This window comes from Pongo pygmaeus, chromosome 5 (assembly GCF_028885625.2).
Source record: "Pongo pygmaeus isolate AG05252 chromosome 5, NHGRI_mPonPyg2-v2.0_pri, whole genome shotgun sequence".
In the NCBI taxonomy this organism is placed as follows: Eukaryota; Metazoa; Chordata; class Mammalia; order Primates; family Hominidae; genus Pongo; species Pongo pygmaeus.
This window is the reverse complement of record NC_072378.2, coordinates 159979751-159985750: the sequence shown is the minus strand read 5'-3', so window position 1 is coordinate 159985750 and position 6000 is coordinate 159979751.

Genomic DNA, 6000 nt, shown 5'->3' with positions numbered 1-6000 from the left:
AAGACAGAGCACGCTGGCATAGCATGTAAACCCTAACATTTCAGTAGATTAGCACAATAAAGGTGTTAATCTACTGAAATTAACACCTGAGAGGAACAATAAATGTTCCTCTCACTCATATGATGCATTTCATTTTGTAATCTATAGTCTCTTTCATTTTGTACCTCTGAAACACATGGTTTCCAACAGCAGGGGAAGAGAGTAAGGAAGGAGCACACCAACTCTTAACTGCCTCTACCCAGAAGTGACACCTGTCACTTCTACACCTGGTCCATTGACTAGAACTAGTCAGAGGGCCCTAACCTTATTATAAAGGAGGCCGGGAAATGAAACACAAATATCTGGTGAGCCCTAATTGCCTGCTACAGGCACTTACCAGCTGTGTGACTATGGATAGTTATTTAACTCTTCTGAACCTCAATTCTCTCAATTGTAAAGAGAGATGCCTTAGATGTGCCATAGGATCAAATGCAATGATGTTATGTAAAGGTCTTAGCCTGGTGCCTGGCTTAGAGTAAGTGCTCAGTATTTTTAGTATATGTAGTTGTAAAGATTATGATGATCTAAGTATAAGGGTCATATTTTCTATTTTTCTATCAATAGTTTTTCTTTATCAAGACGAATTTCTATTTCTCAAATAGAAATAGATGGGTTATCCACCATGGCATGCATTTTCCTATGTAACAAACCTGCACATCCTGCACATGTTCCCTGGAACTTAAAATAAAAATAAAAAATTTAAAAAAATTAAAAAGAAAGAAAGAGATGGGTTATCTATCAAATAACCCATCATATTATCTAGTAAGATAAAAATAAAATAAAATTTGTCATTATTTAATTTGGAAGGATTTCTAATCACACATAAATGTGTATGTCTAAAAATAGGTATATGTTCTTGTCAGCTTTTTACTTGCACATTCATCCATTCATCACAAACATATTTGGAATGTGTAGCATATTACATCTTCTGTTAGATATAGGTGTGCAGGTATGGATGTGATATTCTTTAATCTCATGGGCTTGTGGAGGAAAAAGACAGGAAAAGAAATAGCATGACACACTGTAAATAATAAATAATATGATACAATGCAAAAATCCACTAAAAAAGGTATAGGCAAAATGTTGTGGAAACATAGATGAGGAAAGTTATAAGTAACCCTGAAGAACAGTCAGGGAGGCCTTCACAGAAGAGATAGCTAAGTCTTAAATGATGATGGAAATTCATCTAAAGAATACAGTAGGCATGGTGTTTCAAGCACATCCTAACTAATAAAAATAGTCAAATTCGTATCTAAATTGGATATCTGTGGGTAGAAGATTGGCTCTGTGTCTGTTAAGATTATGTTGCTGAGAATAAAATCCTCTTTTTAGCTGTCTTACACAGGAAAGAACTTACAACAGGTCATTTATTGGTTTATAAAAGCATGAGAAGTACCAAAGTAACAGACTCTGTTGAGATTTTTAGAATGTGTCCCAAAGGCTCATGGCAGAACTTGGCCACCAAGGGATTTCCTGACCCTCCAGTGATCAGGAACCCTCTAGCTGCAGAATCAACCCACCAAATAAGGGCCAGTATAATAAGGAGGCAGCCACAGTGAGATAATCTGGTGAATCTACTGGCTCCAGTACTTGCTATGCTCTAGACTAGCAAAAGGTTGCCCTATTTCTTGTCAGTTGACACCCAAGATAACTACTAGACCCTGAGACCTTTACTAGCATTGATGTAAAAACCCCAAGCACATCTTCGACAGTGCTTACCAGCAAAAACAGCAGATGCACAGCCTCTGCCTCACTTTTGCCTTCCAAACCTCCCATGAGTACATTTGATTGTTGTAATCCTAGGCCACATAGAAGACCCTAGATGCAAGAAAGTTTGGGATATGTGAATTCTAGTTCTCCAGACTCTGGAGCATAGGAAAGTGTTTTGAATCAGGGTAGAATGGTGCAAGAATTGAGAGTTAAGAGAGAAAACACATGTATCCATATCGTGAAAGGAAAATAAAATCTCAGGACCTCAAACTCACTATGCCAAAAGGAAAAGTTAATCTCGGAAACTGAGTCAAGCAAAAAACTGCCTTTCCTTTTGTTCTGAAACAGATAGCTATACAGTAGAAGGCTATATATTGCCTCTGGTGGCCTCCCTTACCCTGGCAATGTAAATTAACAGCTTATCTTCATGGGTATGGGTGAAGAGGAGACTAGAATTTGTCCATCCACTTGCCCTGAGATAAATGCAGAGCAGGTGGATTTTATTTCTTCTACTTGTTTACTTTATCTTATATAAAGTTCAATTTACTAAGCATGAGTACTGTTCCTCTGCTCATACATAATTGACTGTTCCTCTGCTCCTTCCTTTTCACATGCAACATGTGGATTCAGTGAGCACCAGTCAAAGCTTCAAAAGGATGTTACTGTTCATCTCATTTGTCTATCCTCTCCCTTGTTTTTAACTTCTTCCACTCCAGCTTGTTTTTTCCTCTTTGAATATGGATGCCCTCAAAACTCTCTTTTGAAAAAGTGCGTGTCACAGATCCTACAGTGGCTTATGTCTCTTTATTCTGGGCGCATCCTCAACCTCAGCAAAATAAACCTCTAAATTGATTGAAATCTCACTCAGACACTATTTTGGTTTACAACACAAATAGCTTATGTGTGCATTTGCACATCTTCCTATAGAATGTACCCTTTTATTTTTATGAACTATCCTTCTTTGTATTTGGTAATACTTCTTGTTTCAAAGTCTACTTTGTCTAATATTAATATAGGCACATTAGTTTTTATCTGTTTACCATTTTCTTGGTCTGTCTTTCCACCCTTTCCTTTCAACCTCTTTATACCTTTCTATTTAAAATGTGTTTCTTACAGACAGCAGACAGTTGAATTTTGCTTTATAATCTAACCTGATAATCTCTGCCTTTTAATTAGAGTGGTTTATTCCTATTACATTTAATGTAATTATTGATATGTTTGGGTTTAAGTTTATCGTATCGCTATTTACTGTAATTTGCCCTTTTTTCTGTAAGTTTCTTTTTTTTTTGCTGCTTTCTTTTGTGTTCATAAAATACTTGATAGTATTTCATTTTATTTCTGTTATTGGCTTTTTAGCTCTTTTAATTATTTTTTAATGGTTGCTATAGATATTACAAGAAGAATCTTTAATTTTTAACAGTCTAATAATTTTGTTCACTTTATGTTTCATATTTCAGACTTCACAAATAAAAGGATCTTGCAGTTTTCCATCTTTTCCTTTTCTACAATTGTCTGTCATTCATTTTACATATATTATAAGCCCCATCTTGCAATACTATTTTTTTGCTTTAATGGTTATTTGTCTAATTCAGAAATTTTTTAAAATCCCTTAGTTATTTTATTTTATTTTACTTTATTTTATTTATTTATTTATTTATTTTTTGAGATAGAGTCTCACTCTATCACCCAGGCTGGAGTGCAGTGGCATGATCTTGGCTCACTGCAGCCTTCACCTCCCAGGTTCAAGTGGTTCTCCTGCCTCAGCCTCCTGAGTACCTGGGACTACAGGCATGCGCCCCACACCCAGCTAATTTTTGTATTTTCAGTAGAGACAGGGTTTCACTATGTTGGCCAGGATGGTCTCGATCTCCTGACCTCGTAATCAGCCTGCCTCAGCCTCCCAAAGTGCTGGGATTACAGGCGTGAGCCACCACGTCTAGCCTTATTTCCTAAAATATTTTCCCATGTATTTTTGTGCTCTTCCATTACTCATATAGATCTGGGTTTCCACCTGGTATAAGTTCCCTTCATATTAAATACTTTTATTCAATATTTCTTGTAATATTGAATAGAAGGTCTATTGGCAGTAAATTTTCTCAGGACTTATTTATATAAAAATGTTCTCTCTCCCATCTCAGAGCTTTAAAGATCTCATCACATTGTCTTCTTTCCTCAGTTGTTTCTGAGAAGTCAATCATCATTAGAATTGTTGTTTCTCCAAACGTAAGGCATAATTTCCTCCTCCACTTTTAAGATTTTTTTCATTATCTTTGCTTTTCTGGAGTTTGATATAATCTTTCTTGGCATGGTTTTCTTTTTACTATGTGATTTGCTAAGTTTCTTGGTTCCATAGGTTGATGTTTCTTCATTCAAATATGGAAAAAGTTTGACCATTCTTTCTTCAGATAATTTTTGCTCTTCTTCCATTCTTACTCTTCTCTTTTTCTGAGCCACAATTACATGTATGATAAACCACTTGGTATCTCACAGGTCACTGAAGTTTTATTTGTTTTTATCATTTTTCCTCTCTGTTATTCAGATTGGGTAATTTCTATGGATCTGTCATTGAGTTCACTGACAATTTTTTTCCTTCCATCTCTAGTCCAATCATTCAATTAATTTTTCCATTGTAGATTTTGTATTTCTCATTTCTCGAATTTTCATTTGGTTCTTTTTTTATAGCTTTAATTTCTTTGCTGAGATTTCCTGTCTGCTTGGAAACCAGTATTTTTAAGACATATATGTTTATTTTGAAATACATATTTACCATATTTTCCTTTAAGTCTTTAAACATATTTATAATAGCTGTTTTAAAGTTCTTGTATGCTAATTATAACAGCTGGCTTCTATCACAGTCTATTTCTATTTACTATTTTTTCCTTGCTAATGGGTCAAAATTTCCCACTTCTTTTTGTATCTAAAATTTGTCATTAATATGCTGGGCATTGTACATGATACCGCATAAGGAGTTCGTAATTTTGGAAGTTGTTATTCTGGTGCCCCAAATGAATACCTGGGGTGTTATTGAAGTCTCTTTACTCTGGCGGGGTTGGAATTCCACTGTCTTCCAGAACTGTGCATCCCTAGTATCTCTGTCCCCTTCTCAACACTGTGGCAGCACTCTCTGCTAGAACTCTTGGAACAATGTACAGCCAGCCCTTGGCCAAGGACCCACAGAGAAGCATCATATAGACTTCTGTTCCTCCTTACTTCTATCTAACTTTCTGCTTCCCCTCTCCCCAATGCAAGTCTCTGATATCCTGAGCCCCAAACACCAAAATGTGCTTTCTTTCTGAAGGTCACTAGGACCACCCTACTCTTTTGTTAGTTATACCTCCTGATGCTGAAGTTAAAAAACTGTCCCCAAGTGGAGAGCCAAGGTGAATGAGGGGGGATCACCTCACATATTTCCTTTCTGTCATGGACTCCAGCCCTGCAGTGCCTAGGGTTCAGTGCCTGAAAACAATGTCCGCATGTATTTGTCAGGCTTTATAATTGTTGATAAGGTAATTCCAGCATCAGTTACTCCAATCTGGCCAAAAGTGGAAGTTCTTCTATGTGTCCATTTGAAATGCATAGTATAAAGAAGTAATAATCTTAAGGAAATCCCATTAATTTTAACCTAATTGGAATTGAAAACAGTGTTTTTACATATAATATATAAATGTTATGATTTGAAAATTTTTCTAAATATAAGATGCATCTTATTATGGTTTTTGCATTCAGGTGTGGTAGGAAAAAAAAAAAAAACACCCTTGCGTGGCTAACATCTCATGGAGATTTTAGCATGAGCTGAAGAATCTTATTTTTCCCCTACCATAGTTTCCAAGGATAAGTGAATATTTTCTTTAGTTCTAACACTAGAGCATAGGTTGGCCAGACCTAAGAAGCTTGGCCTATCCTAAAATTAATGACTTTAAGAGAGATTATTTACATAATGTGAGGGTTTAAGATGCAGATACACAATAAAGTTATTGTTATATTTCAGATGCTAAAGAAAGTGTGACTTAAAAAGAAGACAGCTATTTCTTTTATTGAAAAAGGAGACAGCTATTTCTTTTATTGCCTGAAATGTATGGGATGAGAGCGTGATTGACATTCCAGAATACTACACAACCATCATCCAACCACCGTGAGTTCCACATGAGCCTTCCAGGAAGTTCTTTATTGAATGTTCTCTTTGCTTCAGTGGTCAAACCTGGGTTCCCAAAGACAATCTAATGGGTCAGCCACATTTCAAGCTGAAACTTA